Consider the following 20,994-nt stretch of genomic DNA (forward strand, 5'->3'; position numbering starts at 1 on the left):
TTCAAGTTATTCAAGCAAGGCGTGAAACTGAAAAATTATATATTAATTGCAAAAACTAGTTGAATACTTGGTTTTGATTAATGCTATTTTCCCATTGTACCTTTAGCGGAGTAACAAGTATCTGATAGTCACTTGACTGTAGCGTTCGTTTTTGTTTTTATTTGAGAGATTATATCGTTGTTAGTCGTTGGTCGACGTAAGAGGAAGTTGTTGTCGATGGAGGCGGTGTTTTCGGATGTATTAATGTGCCGAACTTCCTCCAATCGAATCCATATCTATTTCCACTGGACAGTATGTTGTGGTACTTTCCGTCTGTCAGGAGTATTTAATATGCGGGGTCTCTTAGGAGAAGCTAAATAAAGATATTTTTATTAATAAATTGAAAAATAAAATAATACAAAGAAAATAATACAAACCGCTGGTCAGAGCCAAAAGGGCGAGCAGGAAGGCAAAAAAAACGAGTTTCATCTTTGACTAGCTACTCCAACAGAGGTGCAAACTGAACTGATGCTACTGTTTGCTTCTATGCTCACCCGTCAATCCGAGGCGATCATCTGTTATCACAGTTTTTATAACCGTTACTCGTAGAGTAAAAGGGTATACTAGATTCGTTGAAGAGTATGTAACAGGCAGAAGGAAGCATTTCTGATCATATAAAGTATATATATTCTTGATCAGGATCAATAGCCGAGTCGATGTAGCCATGTCCGTCTGTCCGTCCGTATGAACGCTAAGATCTCAGGAACTACAAAGGTTGAGATAAAACATACAGACTCCAGAGACATAGACGCAGCGCAAGTTTGTCGATTCATGTTGCCACGCCCACTCTAACGCCCACAAACCGCCCAAATCTGCCACGCCCACACTTTTGAAAAATGTTTTGATATTTTTTCATTTTTTTTATTAGTCTTGTAAATTTCTCTCGATTTGCAAAATGTTTTAATATTTTTTTATTATTTGTTAGTAATGTAAAGTTCCATCGATCTGCAGAAAAACTTTTTTACGCCCACAAACCGCCAAAAACTGTCAGTGTTGAAGAGCCTCCGTCGCACTTTCACTAGCTGAGTAACGGGTATCAGATAGTCGCGGATCGACTAAAAACCACAGTTTTTGCGGGTCGTGCAAAACCGAATTTTTAATTCTACGGTTTCCGGCAATAATGAAATGTTAATGCCAAATGACATGTGTTCGATTAAATGTATTATCATACACAAAATTGAGTCAGAGAGATTAAATCAAAAGTTGTAGAGATTAGTGACTTTTTATTTTAGTAGTCCAATCAGAATTAAGAGGAATTAAGTTGTCGGTGGAGACGGTGTTGTCTGATATATGGATCTGCCGTAGTTAACCTTTACGATTCCATATCCATAGTTTCCATTTAATCTGAGGTCGGGACTCAGAGGAGTAGCTATATAAGAAGCAAAGATAGTAAGGACACAATAAATTGAAATATGCAATTTTTTGTGGGCAATACTGACCTCTGGTTAGAGCCAAAAGGCCGAGCAGGAAGGCAACCAAAAGAAATTTCATCTTTGAAGTAGCTAGAACAGAAGTGCAAACTGAACTGATGCTATGGTCCGTCTGACCCAATCTTTATGCTCTGCCGCCAATTCGATTCGATTATCTGTTTTCAGGGTTTCCGAATTTTTAATGTAGTGTGTGGTATTGCCCAACGCAAAATTTGAAATTCCCAACTTCTCGGTTCTATGCCTACCCTAAAATAATATAAAATTATGTCACCTCATTTGAACATATAAGTATAAATCGGAAAATGATTCAAATAGACTTATTTAGTGATTTATCCCTCTATTATTAACACTAATCACTCACGAAATAAACCAATACTATCACACTCCAAATCTAATTTGTATTATCACTATATCTGTGAGCTTCAACGGAACCTATTTACGGTCTGTGCGTTTCAGATCTCCAATATCGCGATTCGGCTTTCTACTCTTGAGTGTCTGAGCGATAAGAAGTACTTATAACAATCTTGACCCTTGCCCTAACAGTTCTAATAGCTGTGCCTTGTAGCTTGTGTTGAGCTTCTATCGCCGTTCGCTCAAGTGCCGAAATAGCTCAGTTGGGAGAGCGTTAGACTGAAGATCTAAAGGTCCCCGGTTCAATCCCGGGTTTCGGCAAGCCCAGTTATTTTTTTATGTTATTTTTTTTATATTCTTTTACTTCAAGTAAATTCTGTATTTTCATTATCTATTGTAATGCAGAACCATTCTGTAGTTCCTCAGCGTATTTCCCTTGGTGAACTTTCGACATTCTTCGGTGTCTCTATGGGGGACACATCCGTACAGTGCGCTCATTACAAAATGAAGTCGCGCCGCGTCAAGGATTAAGGATGGAGGCTGGCTGTCTGATGAATTCCGACAACAATCTCGCCCACTGCGCACAAATCACAATGCGAACGAACTTTTGCCAAAACTTTTACCCCAAACAAATGCAGAAAATGCTGAGGCACCGCCATGCGAAAGTGGGAGTACAAAAATCAGCATGACAATTATAATGATAATGAGGGGGTTTTCGGGTCTGCGGGCGGGATCGGCGGTGGGGCCTTGATGAAAATGTCATTAAATGATGGCCAGGAATGCGCCCAACTACCACCAACTACATTCAGCCAACTTGCCAACGTCATCAGTGCCATGTTCTGTCTCTGTTTGGCGCCTTATAGTCGCTTTATCCTTGTCGTTGTAGTTTGCAGCTACATTGAATGCAATTAAAAAAGTTTAACTTGGCTCCCATCTTTTTTATACGTGTATGCTACGCTTTCTCCTCGCTCGCTGTGCTCTAATTAATTTAATTAACAGGAAAATGAGTTGCTCAACAGTTGGCAACACGGTAAGTGAAAGATTTTAGCATGTGCAAGTGCAGCTTATCCGACATTTAGGTGTCGAATCTGGCAATGAGAAACGAAAATGGTTTGGCTACTTAAAAACGTATATTTTTCAATAGAATGGGGTTACTTAACAGTAACAGTACTACTATTGATTTAGTTTCATTGTAGTATTAATTATGGCTTTCTATTGCTACCAGGCCAATAGTTAGTTATAATATCACCCGAAATTTATTGTTTGCGGCTGGGGAGCAAAAAGTTTTGGACCCTTGTGATTGCCCAGACCCTAATTACCTATTTGGGCTTTCGCAGTACGCCTGCAGGCAGTAAAATAATAAACACTTTTCTCGAAATCTTGTTGTTATTTTTTATTTTTTCCTCCTGAATTATGCGCCATAAAACATAAATCAAACTTTTGTCTTGGCCATAAACTTTTTCAAGTTGAGGCCACGCTGTCGCGGCCGTTTTTCTTTTGCTTTCTGCAGTCGTTGGCCTGTCAGCAGCAGAGTCGCAAAGTTTTTATATATTTTTTTATTTTAGTTTGTAAAAGAAGTAATCGTTTAGCCCGCATGGGGACGCCTGTCGTCGTTTGTGTCACTCTCCCAGTTTTCTTCACCTTGCCCACTATTCCCGCCACGCTAATGATCCTCGCCACTTGCGCCCACGTAACAACCTCAACTTCAGCTTATTTCCCTAGGACTTTCCTCCTTCACAGCTGGACTGCAAAGTGCTCACGTGACGTCCATTTGGCTGCATTCAGTCTGGAGATGCAAAACTTACGATAGCCAATAGCAAATCGATGTTTTCTTATTGTTGACTTGCTTGGTTGGCTGGCCTCTCAGTTACCAGATGTGCGATGATGTCTGGGAAGCGCCTTACAAAGATTCAACCTTTATAAGTCCAAGCTTTTTCATCTTGCAAACTATATTTGTGTTCAAGCCTTTAAAGACTTAAGGTTATGGAAGCAATCTTCAAAAACCCTATAACTCCTTTCGATAATCGTCTCCTAAGAAATCTGTTCATAATTGAAACATCTGTTTCGTACTGCACATCATCATTCATCATTCCCAAAGACGTTATTAAACCACGTCGGTCAACCCTTAAGGCTTCCATTATAACTCATTACACGGGTCTCATACGCTTATGAGCAATTGTGCGAACAACCCTCGTTGCGATGACGTCGTCGGGAGGACCATCCAATCCCATTTCCTTATACGCATCATCATCGCCGGCGACAGGAGTTGACATCCCACGCAGCCGCTCTACAATTTGTTGTCATCAGGCGGGCTACCGCTAGAGGAAAACCCCCTTCGCCACCGGGTGCCAAACCTAGCAGATCCCGGCCTAAAACAAATGCCTTCCGTCGTGCCAGCTTTCAACTTGCACCAGAAAAAAAAAGTATTTATTAAATATTTGCTTTAAGAACCAGGACAGCAAGCATTATCTGCGTTGCAAACGAGAGAAACCTATAAAATTCCGTACCCTTAAATTGGGAATGCTATAAATATTGGTATACAAAACCATTATTCATCGATATACAAATCTAGTAAAATTTTATCATATTTTTAGTAGAGCCCGTCTTTTCTCGCAGTGCCTTTCAGCAACCACCTTCCGCCGTCTTAACTAGAGTAAATCCGCTGTAGACTTTTTCTTGTGCGGCTCTGTACGTTTCCTTTTGGCGAGATTTATCGCATTTTATACATCATTGTCACACCGAGGAGTCGGCTTGAGAGATTGGGGCTGGATCCCAGCGTTTTTTTTTGCTTTTTGCTCGATTTTTCTGCGGTGACAACGTGCAACCGCGTCAACGCAATTTGCCGCCACGTCGGGGATCGAAGTTTAGCCTAGGGAGTGAGTCGGTGGGGGAAATCTTTTCGTGACGCCTTTCGGCCTTCGTGATGAATTATTGAGACGCATGTCGTTGTGACAATCGGCAAATCAGCCAGGAATCCAACGCAAGTGTGTGTCCCAGAATCAGTGTTTCGCATCTGCCTACTGTATCTGTATCCCGTGTCGTTATCTGTATCTGTATCTGTGGGCATTTGTCCCTTTTCTTGACTGATGATTTGTTAAGGCAACATCCGCTGCGGAGTTGGTAAAGTATCTGTCTTTCTGCATTTCAAGTGGATTACATTTAGAGGTCATTTGCGAGTTTAAAACTAAGCTACTTAGGTGTTTATCAATTGAATGTCGTGGCTCTCGTGTATTTTTTGGCAATTGTACTAATTGTTTCGTTTTCAATTGGTTTAACGTAGGATTTTATAATAAACTACAGATATTTTCAGTTAATTTGCTTAAAATCTTTAAATCTTTTTCATTACGTGGTCAATGAACCATTCTGTGAGCAGTATTGTTTGTAAACATGTATCCTTGGAGCGTATTTACATTCACTCCACTTGAATTTATAGCTCAATTTAAGCAGGGTACAAAACTGCAGGGTACAACTACAGGGAATAAAAAGTGCAGTAATATGAAGCAGCAAAGAGTTTGCTTTTTCATAGTTTACAGCTCGTTAGCTCTTTATAGTTGGCTGATTCTTTCCATATATATTTTATAGTCGGACAGCGAGGCAGAAACTGCTGACAGCTTTTCACTTTTCACCGCGGTCAAGGCTGTCGCTTCAGATGCTTGAGCTGTCATCATTTGCAGCGGAGTCCTTTGTGGTTCACCTCCGATTCTTCTGCCTGGAAAGCATGGCATCTGCGGCAAATGCTCGCCCGCTCCTTGCAGTTGCCGTAATGGCAATCGGCCACTTTGAAGTTCCACTAATGCACCGTGGACCGAAAGTGGTCTTAATTGTTAAAAAATAAATTTATCTAACATACATATCTCTACATTTCAAAATAAAAGAGTCTTAACGAGAAGTATAGGCAACATTCCTTGAATTGATGCGATTAAGATTATTTTCTTAAGATAGTTGCTGGTCCATTGAACCTATAACTCTATTTCCAAGCCACAGTTCGCTATTTTAAGAGGTACCTTTAAAACATATGGTATCTAAACGCCTTATAACTTATATCGCACCAACTCTTTTGAATGCCCCTTGTTTGGCCGATGTCTCTCCTCGCCTGTCGCTCTGTGTTGCTGCAGCTTATGGTGCGGTAGGCTGGACAAAAACATTTTAGAATTTTAAATGTGCCGCCTTCTGCCTTTTATGGCATAGCCCACAATCGTCGTCGGCGGGAACAGGAACGGGAACGGGAACGGGAAAGCAAACGGAAGCAGCAGCAGCTGCCAAACTGGCCGACCGCAGGCCCAAAAGATGGAAGGCAGCCTGGTCGGAACGCACTCCAAAATATATATTTTCCAGTGCCTCTGCTTTCGGTCTGTTAACATGCACATGACATTTGTCTTTAGACGTTAATCTCATTAAATAAGCAATGTGGCGCAGACCAGGCGCCCTCTCACAATTACACCAGCCTCTTCCACTTGCCACTTGCCGCTTTTGCTCCTCCACTCCACATCACTCCACATGTGCATTGTGAATTGTGAGCTGTTTCGGCTGGACCGTGGTTCAAATGTTATTTATGGTTTAGTTTAAGCTTAATGCATAACGTATAGTAAAAGTATTATTACTGTATCTTTTATGAATATTTAACATTATTCCTTTATCAATTACACTAAGGAAAGAAATAACATCCTTCATTATTCCTAAAATACATACATAAAGCTTTCAATATGAAATGCATTAATATTAAAGATTTATAGCTATTATGCTGCAATATCTGCGTGTCTTTGAACCACTGTGCCGTGTGATTTGCAAGCCCGACTATTTGGTTCTGTTTGCCCGTCCGCCTGACAGTTTCTGCTCGGACCGCTTTTAATGCAAATGCAGGGCCAAATGGGCATTAGGACCGGCCCAAACCGAAGCTGGCCGCAAAGTAAGCTGCCGGAGGAGGAGAATGGCGGATGGAGGAGTTGAACTGCACTGGGAGCCACCAGCCACAGCGGATGGAGTTGAATGCCGTAGATACTCTGCATACTATGAGATACAATGTGCATCTTTTATGAGATGGCAACGACACTGCACCGACTGTGTGTGCCTATGGGCCTGGAGTTTTGGGGGTTCTCAGTTTGCATTAGGTTCGCTTTGTGTCTGGGCAAATGTTTCGCCATCGATTAGTTGGTTGCCGAATGGCCAAAAGCCGCACATTGCCAGAGCATCGAGAATTGGGAGGTAAGAGCTTAGAACAGCAGATCCCAATATCGAAATCTTTTTGGGCCCTCGCATTTGCATTTTGTGGGCTGTCGACTGCGGAATGGTAATTGGTAATTCTATAAAGGCGCAGTTTAATTGATGAATTACAGCTGCACTCCGGAATCGCTGAAAACCAAATGGTTCGAATGCATCATTGCCATTCCCATTGTATGGCTATGTGTTCGTATATATGGATCTTTTGCGGTCTGGTCGGTCTGCTGGCAAATTTCATGTGTGTGTCGTCCACAAAAGATAATTCGCCCAGCTGACGAGGCAATCAGACGTGTGTGCATCTGAATCATCACATTATCATATTACGTTTTCCATTCGTACCGGCACATTGTGCAGATACATCTTGAGTACAAGATTTCCAGTTGTGAAATTCTGAAAGCAAATGCATCCAGACTGTCCTGGTGGAACACTAGGCATTGTTAGATTGCATACCAAATTATATTTATATGAAATTATTAATGACAAGACTAAGGCAACTGGAGAATAATACATTAAATAAATTGGTGTGATAGTCTGTGTTTGTATTTAATTCGTTAACAGACAGTATAACTTACATTCCGCCAATTATCTTAAAGTAATAATGATTTGGTTAAGAAACTTTTAAATTTTTCTATATGACGCTTCTAGTTGTTTACTAGAATTATTGGAAGAAATAACTACCCATTCCTTCGTTTGGACAAAGGACATTTTTGACGAACTCAATCTTCAGATGACCTTAATTAGTAGAAACAAGTTTACTTGGGAATTCAGGAGCTGGTTCGGATTCAGTGAGTCCAGTTTTGCAATTTGAAAGTTTTATAATTTCAACTTGAATCTGTCGAGTGCAAAATCTTAATTCTGGAGCTGAGTGCGGGGTTTGAGGTTGATGGGGTCACTTGAAGCTGCCATCGGATGCGCAACTAAATCGTCCATGTCATCGCACACAGATACTCACACACACGCACACTGTAAGCCGGGGAAAGTTTCCCCTGCCCCCTTGCGAAGCAACTCAGACACCCAACATTTCCCTTCGACCCCTGCACTCTCATTCACATTCGCATTCACATTGCATTTTGCTATCCGTCTACACTGTTGACTTATTTGCTTTGAGATAAACGCCAAGTTGATTTATACAACCCACCGACAATTCATTCAGCCATTTGCACCACTCACCCACCCAGTCATTCAGTCAGTCACTCACTCACTCACTCGCTCATTCATTCATTCATTCATTCGCTCATGCAGACATGCAGTCAAGCGTACGAAATTCTTGTTTGTTTGTTTCTTTATTCATTGGACAAGCGGGCTACTTCCTTGCCAGGCAACTTGGACACGGGCTAGTCGAGCCAGCAAACTAGCAAACAATAAGTGAGGAGCGGTCAGGCCAGGATTGGTAATCGGGCATCTGGTGGCCGGTGGTCGGGGGTCGGGGGTCGGAATGGGGCAGGATCTCGAATGGCTCTACGTGGCCACTTGGCCACGTCACTCGACAATCAATCCTCATCGAGGCGGCGTCGGAAATGGTTTTCACTCGCATTTGCATTTCAATATTCAGCGATTGCAGCTGCCAGTTTAGACTGGCTTTAGTGCACAGAAACTGAAAATATGAGATCTGATATGCAATATTTTATTTTCGATATAAAAACCTTAATTGAAAAACGAGGCCGATGCTAATATAAATCAAACCCATTTTAAAAAGTTCATTAACGCAATCATTGTTTGAGTTTAGAAGAATGTAATCTGTAAAGAAAATTTGAAGCTATTCGCAAAGTTTCCTGTAAACGCAGTTCTCCAACCGTTTTCCACTTTTATGTGGACCTAAACCTAAACCTAACCCATATAGAGAGTAACTACCCTGCTGAAGCCACGCTTTTGGCCCTGTATATTTAGGCCTTTATGTGAGGGCGGCTGAATAATGGCGGCTTGTATGCGTAGCGGCAATTAATCAGCGGAACTGTCCGCACCCAAACATGCGTGAATATACCCACCGCCCACCATAAAACCCGTGCCCCGTGTCAGAAAGAGATAGATGGATGGATGTGAAAGAGAGGGGGAGTGTGGCGGGCCACCCCGAAAATGTTTTGCTGTAATTAACTTAGATAAACAAAGACGCCAAGGGGACATTCGCCTGCAAGTGCGACTATGTCCTTTAAGGACCACCAACACCGCCATCCCGAAACGAAAAGGAGGGAAGATGTGCCAGAGAGAGAAAGGCAGAGAAAGAGTGAGAGGGAGGGGGCAAGAAAAGTTGAAGAAGCAGCGTGGCATGGCCTAGAAGTCGACAGACTTCCGTTCTCGTCTATGGCTATATATATACTCGTACATTTGCCGGCAGTTGAGAAAAATGATTGCTCCAATAAATCATAATTAGCCATGTAAACATTTAGCAGATGCAAGTGTGTGTTTGCGCCGAAGACAAAGCGATGCCATAAATCGTACATTGAGTCCAGTCTCTGGGAATAAAAATTCACTTCTATGCTACTTACTTTCTACAATTGCCTGACATCGGCAGCCATGGAACTTGTACGAATTTATTGCCGCTAAAAATTAGTACGCAAGTCTGCATTTGAATTGCGTTCGATAAATCACACGATAAGCATTTCATTTACATTGTTGAGTTACATAAATCTGCAACAGATTTCACCTTACTGATGGCTCTAAGAATAATTTAATCTAAACGAAGGATAGATTTTAATGAGAACAAAGTTTGGAAATATGAGAAGAGAATGAAGTGAGATATATTCTCCAGCCATTTACCTGTTTAATTGTCTGTTTAAATCGATAAATTGGCTTAGTCATGATACCAAGAATAAAAGCCCACTTATCCTGTGGCCATTGGGTCATCTGGTCATCATCAGAAGTTTATCGCCCCGCACATTGACCGCTCGTAAATTTCATAGAAATTAATTACTGCATCTGTTGGCTGTTGTCGCTGGCATTGTTCTTGTTATTATTATTATTGCTATTATTGCTATTATTGTTTAACAGGCATTTGTTTGTGTTTGTGCTTGTGGGGCTCTTTTAATTTCTGCGCCAGCTTAATGATCCATGAATTACTGGATCGTGGGCGTTTCCAATTCCAAAGGGTCGAGGTCACAATTGTTCATGCTGCATGTCATTCCCGCTCTGCGGTTCATTGACTGATGTGGCGATGTCTGCTCGATGTTAACAATTGATTTCTTACCTCTTTGCCGAACTCGTTGAGAAAAGGGCAACGTATGTATACTCGTAATTACTGCTGACATCTGTGAGTACCTGACCTGTCTGGGCTCTGGTAAATGATTCGGTTTACGAGTTCCTTGGGCATCTTTAATTGGTTGCCCGTGAGTGGGAGATCTGTTTAATTGTTCTGGGACAGGGATTGATTTAAAGGGTTTTTTATCTCATTTGGCGTATTTGGAGTTCTCCAAATCGATTTACACCTTTCTTAAAAGGATTATTCACATAGCACTTTAATGGGTTTAGTTGAAGGTAATAAATGTTAAATTTTATAGTTTCGCGTGCTTTAAATTAGTCTCCTTGGAAGTACTTAAGATTTCACTATTCTCATTAGTATAAAAACCGATTAAACTATTGATAAAGTTGCTAATATATGTTCTTTCTTTATCGTTTCAGGTATGTACCCTAAACAAAGCGGTCCAAAGAAGTTAAAAGTAGTAGGTAGTTATGGTCTCTCTTGTACTTCATATATATTGTCCACTCTCAACCCGAGGACTTTTTTATATTTGGGAGTTTACCTTTCGAGTTGTGCTCCCCGTTTTATTTCCACAGCTTAGCAAATTAAAGTTTGGTGGCATTTTTGATGGCAGCGTGAAAGCTTAACCTTGCCAACCCAGCCCCCCGGGGATTAATTCTCTCCCATTTTTTGCTAAGCGACTGAATGTTGTCGCCATTTGCGTTGAATGCCACGGCGGCAGCAACAATGGCAACAACCGCGCTGTGTAATAGAGTCGGTTAGTTTCCACCCTGCATTACATATATATATATATGTACATATATACAAACCTATATATTTATCGAAGGACAGCGGTGAGGGGGCTGCCCACCAAATTGGCTCCAGGCTGAGCTGAGTGGGGTGAATTAAGTCTTTTCAGGGAGTAGTCAGCACACAACAATGGAATGTCGTGCTATCTCCCTGCTGCACAATGTTAGAGTTGCACTTAACTTCAGACACAGGAAAGCCGAGCTGCACAATAAGCACAAGGACAACCGAAGAGTAGCTAAGCAGGATGCTGAATGGTGAATGGTCACCCATTCCCTCTCCTTTCCTCTCCTCTCCACTTCATTCCACTCCACTCCACTGCATTCAAGCAACCCCTCACCCCACACACTTTTTTTGCTCAGTGTCTTTGGGTGTGTGGGCGACCTGACAAAAACAAAAGTCACATGAAAGTTGCATGAAATTGCTGCAGCTTGGCTGTTGCTGTTGCTGCCGGCAAAGTCAAGTGCCGGGCGATTTTTCTTACACAATAATACACTTTTCCCATTTCGCTGACAGGGCTCCACTTTAATATCCTCTAGCTAAATGTTCGCAAGGTATGATAATTGTAGTGCAAATGCAACTCATTTTAATATCTGAAAGTTTTACAGCTGTTACACAATTGGGAAAATTCTGGAAAAATAAAATATGAGAAACATCTTTTGTAAAACGCCAAGAAACTAGATCAGTAATATGAAATGATAGGTCATCAAAAAGTCGAGTACTGAGCACACACGAACTTTCATTTCATCTGTAACTCCACTCAGCTGAAACATTTCTTGCACATGCAGCCTGTGACGTCACTTAGCTCAGACAACTGTGATAATGATAAAATTAGATTATAGATGCTTTCCATTTTTCACACCCAACTCGCAGCAGCAGTTCTCCCCATTTCCAGAGTGCCAGCTCCCCGGTTTTTCAATTTATAGCTGCCTCCCATGTGGGAATTCCATGCGGGTGTTGTGCTGGAAAATAATTACCATCAAAGTTTTATATTACACATATTTATTACGAGCAGAATAGAGGAGCTTGAACGTTGAGTGCTGGAACCATATCCATACGATATGGATACACACAGTCAAGTGGAATGAAGCGAAAATGGTTCAACGGAAAATGACAGTTTTCTTAAGCTCATTTGTTGGCAACAACTGCCACTGACTTTTGTGCGAAAAGATACGGATAAAAATGTATCTCTATTTGTTATCCCAATCGAATGCAACAGTTGCAGTTCCACACACATGTGCCGATTATAAAAGAAGTCTCGTCTCTGCGACCCTTCAGCTGCTCTGCACCAATTCCAATTGAGAAGTCGGAGAAAATTATTTCTATATTTGTCTTTGCCCGTTTGTCTGTGCTGAATTCGACACAGTTTCGTTAAGTAATTGAATTCAATTGTATCTTCAGTAACCATCATCGACTTCTGCTCAAGTTTAAATGAAATGCCAAATGTCGATTGAACTCTCTTACACAGAGTATTGGTTGCTGTTTTGGGTTGGATTTCAGCTGCTACTAAATTGAAAACGAAATCGATACTCTTGATGGGAAAATGGAATAGCTTGGAATAACATGAACAAAATGTACAGACAGCTTCTTGTATTAATTGGAGGGAAGTTGCCGAAAACGTATTTAAACGAAAGCTGTTGTTAGAGGCCTTTATTTCTATCGTTACATTAAATATAACCCAAGTAGAAAAATAACCTTTTATGTCATAAAAAAAGACCAATACCCTTTTTGTAATAATGACAACCAAAGCCGCAAAGTGCAATATAAATTTGTTGAATTGTAATCCGTTGGCAAATGACATTAAACATCCATTCTGATAATAAATAATCCATTTAAATTATATTGATACTCACGGCTCTTAATCGGAATTCCATGTGTTTGAATTTTGCCAGCCAACGTAATTATTTCCATAACGTTTGACCAGCCATTTAATAATAAAACAATTTGACTGAAGTGATTCGCTTAAATTTGAAATTATTTCAATCAGGATCTTCAACACTTCTCCTCCGCTGCCCGCAACCACTGGCAACAAAATGTATTTCCACAACAATTATTTTCCCATTATGGTGATTTCACCTCCGCCTGACCGACGCTCGAAAAATTAACGTGAAAACAAAGACCAAAAAATTAAACATGCCAAACCATCAAATTAGTGTTAGCCGCAAAGGATTTTCAAAACTATTCAAACACGCTCCACCCTTCCGCCCCCCTCAAACTAAAAACAAGAACAAAAACAAAAACAACCAGAAAAAAAAGAGAAAAACTACAAGTGGGAAAAGGGGAAAACCCTGAAAAACGAGAACATGCCATAGAAAAGACTAATTACACTCCACTAAAAACTTTAACGAATGGGCGCCGGTAATCTTGACGAGGGTACGAGATTCTGGCCCGGGGATTTGGAATTCGGGATCCGGGATTTGGGAGGTTGGAGGTTGGAGGTGGACCCAACTCGACCCGGCAACCGCAATGCTATAAACGAAGAGATATTTGAGTGTAAACACAGCTTGCATGCAGTGTGCAAAGTGTTTTCAGGGGCGTTGCATGCCACACACACGCAACAGCCGCATCCCCGAGATACATTTGTATCTTTTCAGCTCTGCCAGCCAGGGCGGGGGCGGGGCGCATCCATGCCACACCGAATGTAAATGTCTGTCTGGTGAATCTTGCGTTGGTCGTTGGTCTGAGGCGCCACCGCCTGCAAATGCATTCGAGTTGAACGTGTAGAAAGTAAGCTGCAGTTGCTGGTGACAAAATCGCGCCTCGCTACGTGATCTGGCTTGGCTATATGCTATATCTGCACCATGCCTCTTAAACTTGCCGCCGATAATATATACATACACATGTATGGTCGTGGACTGACAGGAAGAACTATTTGTCACGACATTCCTTCGGCGACAGGATTAAGTTCTCCCCCCACCCAACCGCCGCCTTTGTCCGGACTTTTGTTGCAGATTTTCACCAGACGGAGTGGAAAAATGCTGGCAATAAAAGTGCCAAAAAGGGGGAGCTGCTCAGCTCAATGCACCTGTTTTGGAAATCCTTGTAAAATAGCTCTTCAAATGGCAGAGTGCCACAAACAAAGCGTCCAATTAGCGAGAATTGACTAATTTGAATCCTTTAAACTTCATAAGTTTAAAACTTTGCTATGCCAAACCAACTTGTATATTCCGTATTCCAATACTATATCCAAAAGTACTCTTTATAAATAGAAAATTAAAGATCAATCCTATTTATAAAAGTGGCTGCAACAACCTGCGTTTATTTTAGATACGAAATGGTGACAAAAATAAATGAATTTACTTACGTAGCTACTGTGATGCAAATAAAAAGAGAAAGTTTCTCTAACTACGCACTAAAAAGTAAATAATCGGTTTAAAAAACTAAAGCTTGCCCACATGAAGATATAAAGGAATTTGTAGTATAATTACTGCTTATAATAATAACAGTAATCAAAGGAAATGAGCGTTATTTTCATTGAGCATTGAGCAAGATAAATAAATGGAAAAAATAAAAACAACTTCTGTGCGAAATCGGAGTGTGGCGTTCCAATATGTAGAACACGCCCTATTAGTGCCACGCCCACTGTCCTCGGGGCAAGCTCAATGGAAAGGAACTGCAGTAAGAGAAATAGAAACATGTGTCTACTTTCGCATCGGCGCCAAAAGGAAACTTCACACAAGTGAGGCAAGCCAGCATGCATTAAAAATCCACGCTTCCGGCAGAAGTTTACCCCCCAAAAGGCAACAACCAACATGCATGTCCAACCCCCCATCCAATACAAAAACAAAAAAAAAACGAAATAAAAAACACCCCCCATGCAGTTTCGATAAAAAGATACACAGGCACACATAAATAAGGGAAGAGCCAAATCTGGGGAATGGCAAATGCATTTGGAGTGTTTGCGGCAAATGCCAAAATGAAATACTTATTACTTAGTAACAAAAGGAAGGCACCACTGCTGCCATCTATGGTCTCGACTACAGGGTACTGTGTAATTAAGTGATGTTTTCTTAAAAACATAAAGCATCATATTTCTTGATTACTTCACTAAAGGTTACAATTATTTGTAATACTTACGATTACAAATAAAATACTTGTCGTTAAGCAGTAAAAGACTTTTAAAAGTTACCTAAAGTAATTGCTAATGTAGTTGAAAGCTATTGAGATACGTTTGCCGAACATATATGCCCTTTGAACTCAAGTTTAATGGGTGTACAAACCAAAAAGGGAGGAACGCTTTATTTTGTTTTGCAGAGTTGCATTTTTGTTTAGCCAGAGGATGGAGCACGCAGTGATATGTATATATCATGACCGATTTAGCAGAGCGAAGTTGTCCCTTTTTTTTGCAACTTTTTTTGTTTGTTAAAAAATTTAATATCGCTGCAGGGCATTTTTCATGTTCGGTTGGGTGTGACAGTTGGGTGCCCGAGGGGCTTTCGGCGATGTTTTGTAATCCGCTTTCACAATAATGATAGAACAAATTGAAAAAAACTCATTTTAAAACCTGTGCATTGCTGAAATTCCGCCACATTTGTTTGATGCAAATCTATCCATCCGAACTATGCATGAATGGATGGATGATTTGGTGATTTGGCGGCTTTCCCTTAAGCACAGCTTCCATTCAATCCAGTTGAAAACTTTTAAAGCAGTCCAAACTTTTCACTCCGATTCGCCCACCGCCGCAGTCAGATGCTGATCCATTTGGTCTGCTGTACAGTGAGTTCGCCTGGAACAATAAATCTTGTGCAGCGAATCAATAAAACTTGCTAATTTTCCGCTCCAATTAGCTGAGTATATACTACGTTCTCAGCAAATCTCGGCAAATGGCGAGGGATAAAGGAAATAAGTTTGCACAATGGCGAAACAACTTCGAGAGGAGCGGAAAACAGCACAACTGGAAATAAGAATTCTAGTCGTTTTTTCCCCTTTTATGTGTTTGTTTTCTTTGCGAGCTCAGTAAGGTCCTGTGTGCAACTCAAATTCTAGTAAGTGAATAGATAGGAAATATAGGCTTGGCTCTTGAAAATAATTTATTTAAAGTCTTTACTACTGGATTGTGGAATATCTGCAGTTTTGTTTTATAATTTACCAACTCAAATGAAATATCCAAACAATTATATAAACATGGCAATTTCAGTGCCTCGAAATCCCCACGAATAGCAACTTATAAACAAGATAGCAAATTTAATTTAAAGATCAATCGAAATTCCGTGAACGAGTGAAACAATATTTATCCAAGCAGCTATCGCCCGTTTGTTGCAGCACTGCAACCATTTGGTGGCGCACCACCACCAGAAATAGCAGCAACTTTATGGCTGATTTGTAGCATGCAGCAGGCATAATTCAATGTTCTATGGCTGAATGGGGCATGGAGTCGTGATGGCGGGCAGGAGACACAAGCCTTCATTGCTGGGATATTCCAACACCTTCGACAATGTCGCCGTCGAAGGGGGGCGGCGGGTGTTTGTGGGATCGGGAGTTTCGGGCTGTGTACGGGGGGCCGTGGCAGGGCAGGCGCCGCCTGCTTGCAACCGCCTGCTTGCAACTGCAATCTGTCTGGCCTGCCAATCTGCCCCTGCCGCCATCCTGTGCCCAGGTCTGCCAACCCTCTTTCTGCAAGGATTCAGCACATGGGGATTATTGCCAAGGGGCAAGGAGTCGAGTCAGTGGCACATCCCCTCCGTCTCCGCCTCCGTCTCCCCACCTTAAATGCAACGGCAATCGGTTGCACCTTTGAAGCGTGTCTGTGTTGCATTGCACCACCAACAACGTCAACAAAAACAAATTTGCACAGTCAGCTGCCTTTCGATTAGAGATGGTAAATGAATAAAATGAATCAAATGCCTAAGCGATATATTTGGCCAACTCATTACTTGGCGGATTAGTGAGTGCGTTTCGCATTGAAAGCGATTGTGTCCTTTTAAATTTGGAAAAATATCGTTAAATTTGCAAATTATTCATTCCAAGATCACAGTGTCGTCTGTAACACTCTGCGCGATACAAATGAATATGCATTGCTTTTCTCTATTTGTAAGCAGATGATCTGCCCTCCCCGAATGTTTCGCTGTTGCATTTCGGTGTTTATTTTTTGCCATGCGCTTGGCAAGATTTTCCAATTCCACCAACTGTTTGCCACCCCGTGTGGCACTCCCCTTTTCGCTTTGACTGTGAAAAGTTCCTTCAACTTCACCTTGTGTTGCATTTGCGTTTTGTCATTGCCATTATAATTGATAGCAATATAATTTTGTGCTGTCGCTTTAGCTGTCGCAGTCTATCTCGTTCTGTATCTGTATCTGTCTCTGTCTTCCTCCTGGATTTTATGTAAATTTTTCGTGCAAATTGCTTTTAATGCATTTTGAATGCAATTTGTGTTTTGTATGCTGGAACCGGAGTGGTGCACACAAAAACTCGTAATTGAAACTGAAAGATTTTAATTTAATTTGAGTTTCTGTTTCTCTTATCGCCGTCTGACTCTGTTATTGTGTTTGCCTTTCGAGGGGCGGATGAGGGTTCCGTTTTCCGTTTGCCGTTTGCCGTATTCTGTATTCCGTATTCGGTATTCCGTATTTTGTATTCCTGAATTCCGGATTGCCAGCTCCCAACTTGGAGTTCTGTGTATTTTTAGCACTCTGTTTGCCGGCATCATGCAGAAACCCATGCGGGATGCTACTTCCTTCTGCCTGTCTGCATCTGCATCTGGCTGCCTGTGTTTGGATGGAGCTTTCGTTGAATTGATTTAGATAAAATCACCGTGTGTCTGTTGTCTGGGTCGTGTGTGTTATACATTTTTGTTGATTGCGTAACGCCCTGGCGAATGCAACTTCATTATGCCGCCCAAAATGCACCACCGATTGGCGGCATGTGAATGATGTGAATGGTGTGACGGTGTGCCGGTGTGCCGCCAGCTCATCATGGATACATTGAGGTGTTCTGTGGCTTGGCCTCCGTCTCCTCCCCGATGACTTGAGGTTGACATCAAACGAGCATGTAAGTGTGTTGCGCCTGGCATCGAGATTTATGGCATGCACTCAGTCCATGAGGCATATAAATCTCAATCTGGCACCGTAAATTGGGAGGACTGGGGGCGATGGGGTGGCTGGCGATAAGACTTTAATGAGATTTGGGCGGCTTTATTCCGTCTAGGAATCAAGTAATTAGGAGGTATTGTTATTAATTTCTGTGTTGTGATACTAGAAGCCATACACCAAATGGCTTTCATCATTATTAATGATTATTATTGGCATTGCTCAGCTTTAAGGAATTTTGATTTCAAGTCAACATTAAAAAATACTTTTTTGTATTGTCAAGCCAATAAATCAGACAAAACTTTTCAGTAATTTTGTTAAGTCTAAAATCCCTGGACGCTGCTTATTAAATTATATCCTTCCTGCTTTCGTTTCCATGTAAAATAGAGTATTGTGAAAATCCTTGAAGAAATGCTGTTGATGTAATTAATATAAAGTTGATAGAGTTCATTTTTAAGCCGGCTAACCTAGCAGTAATTATGTTGATTTTCGGAGTTAAATCAGAAACTTTTACTAGCCAATCCAGGGACTTTTTGTTGAATGGCTACCGCATAGTGGGCAGCAGAGGTTGCAAGGACCCCACACAAAAGGATATTCCATTAAGCCATGAATGTGATTTTTTAATCCCGCCCATTCAAACACACACACATAAGAGGTGATCGTTGGGCAGCCAAAAGCGACCTTTTATGACCTTCAAATGAACAGGCAGTTTTGGGGCCATATTCCTCAGCCAAATAACAATTTAATTATGAACATACTCAGGCCTCCAACTCCAGCATCGAACACCACTCTTCTTTTGGCTCCCCCTCCAGAACTCAAGGACAAATTATGGCCATAAAGCTGGTGTGGCCAGGGGCTGCAGAGCCTTTTCGCCTGTGGGATAAGCCGAGAGCTCATTAATGTCACATTCATGGCAACTCCGGAAAGAGCATAAAATGAGCAAAAATTCTATCAGAGTATCCCCTGAGCTGGGACCAAACTCCATTTAAATTGAGTGCACACAACAATTTGTTGGGTCTATGTGTGTGTTTAAGCCACTTTGTGGGCCTGTAAGGCAATTAACGTGGGACCCCGCACCCAAAGTGCTGCAGTAAAATAATCAAAATTAGCCAAAAAGCCACCATCGTTTTGGGTATTCTGGGCTGCAATTAATTTTCGAGAATATCTTTGCTCTTGGCCCATTGCCGCACTAAACGATTATTTTTATATAATAGTGTGGTGCGTTTATTTATTATTAAAATACCGGGCGGATTACACGGAAATTAAATCTTATTCCCCTAAAAATACTTATCAAATTAACTAGTGCCTTTCTTTCTCATTTTTAATGAGAGCTCACAATAGATTGCGAACTTCATATTCATCGAAGTGAAATATATTTTTGTTTTTGGTGCTTACCAAGTTTGTAGGTGTGTGCACTCATATAATGCTAGATTTTCTGCTAAAAGCTCTAAGCTGCCTTTGAAGTCTGGTCATTGCGGGCTACGTGTTCCTCTGGATGAATTTATGTTTACCAGTCGCTCTAATTAAATTTAATATGCATATTGCCAAGGCATTTCAAGTGGCCAGACACGCTCTCTAAGCTCAAAGGGGAAACTAGATGGCCAGTGAGAGAGAGAGAGAGAGAGAGAGAGAGGGCCACGGCTTGCGGTTGGTCTGCCAGTATATGGGTAATAAATTTGATTAGTAGGATTTACGGGCCGGGCCAACGTTCAAATGCCGCCTGGTGCAGTAAATTTTATGCTAAGCAGCAGTGGAAAAAGGTTGAAAAAGGGCGGCTTGGTCAAAAGGAGACTTGCGATGTGGTTTTCTCGAGTTTTCCCAGCTCTTGTTTGTTTTGTCGTTTTCGGTGTTTTGTCTTCAACGTTCAACGAGTTGTTACAATAAAATAAAATATTATAGCATACTCTGGGTGCCTTTCCATATATTTTGTGTTATGCAATACGGAGTATTGCTCCGTAAGCAAGAATCCATAAGCACAAATTCAAGCCTTCTTTGAGTCGGCCAATGAGTTACTCTCATCCCCATCCACTTTTGCACTGGCTGCCAAAAAGTATGCAACACATCAGCGAACCCATCATTAACGTCATTATCGGGCCATGGAGTTGCACGGAAACCAGAAGAAAAATCACCAAAATGATGCCAAGGCCCAGGGACCGAGATTATGCGATAAAGCACACCGACAACCCCCACACCCTCACTCACACACACACACTCCATTGGCAGTGAGAAGTTGAGATGGCCAAGCTATATCCCCCGATTCCGTACATCCCTCCCACTTCGCAGACCTGCGCCTTTCTGCGGCTTTCAGCCACACAGCATGCTGCCATTTTGCTGGCTGTCGAAAACTCAAAATGAAATGCAGTCAACGCCCTTACTTCTGACACTCCCACAACCGCACAGCGCACTGAGAAAAAATAACACATGTTGTGCTGTAATTTTTTGTGTTAATCAAAGCAAAGGTTAGGCAAAGGTTATCAATGTTGTACAGCTTTCAGTTCTTTCGGTACGGAAAGATTGAATTTATTATACATTTTTATAAAATAATAATTACTGTGTTTCTACAACAACTTGAGTAACTCATTGTTGGGTTTATAAAACAGGCAACATTTTTAGTAGTCAGTAGGAAAAACTCGTAACAATATTCATTTCCATCAGTGCACGTCGGCTCGTCAGTTAAATTATGCGCATTGGGCTTCTTTGGGTACTGAAATTATTTCGCTCTCTAGCTCATGTTGGCTGATGATGATTCCCCCATCATCAGGACTTCCTTTGTGAGTCCGTTTGTGGGAAAAGTGAAAAGAAATTTTTGTGTGCTTGCCAAAAGACCAAAAACGAGCGCCAAAAAATGCATTTTGATTATTGGCGCTGCTGGGACATAAATCTGCATTCGCAATTGCAGAGTGAATCAGTTTGAGCTGCGTGCAAAACTCAAACAGACTAAATGTGAAAATAT

The 20,994-nt window shown here is 41.4% G+C and overlaps 1 protein-coding gene and 1 non-coding gene across 2 annotated transcripts in view; both read left to right on the plus strand.

Moving 5' to 3' along the window:
* Positions 1 to 20,994, plus strand: part of LOC122619960 (semaphorin-1A) — a 128,216-nt gene that overhangs the window by 29,556 nt on the left and 77,666 nt on the right. The window lies entirely within an intron of this gene.
* On the plus strand, positions 2,069 to 2,141 carry Trnaf-gaa. The gene has a single exon. It is a non-coding gene; the product is annotated as a tRNA-Phe (tRNA).

This window comes from Drosophila teissieri, chromosome 2L, assembly GCF_016746235.2.
Source record: "Drosophila teissieri strain GT53w chromosome 2L, Prin_Dtei_1.1, whole genome shotgun sequence".
In the NCBI taxonomy this organism is placed as follows: Eukaryota; Metazoa; Arthropoda; class Insecta; order Diptera; family Drosophilidae; genus Drosophila; species Drosophila teissieri.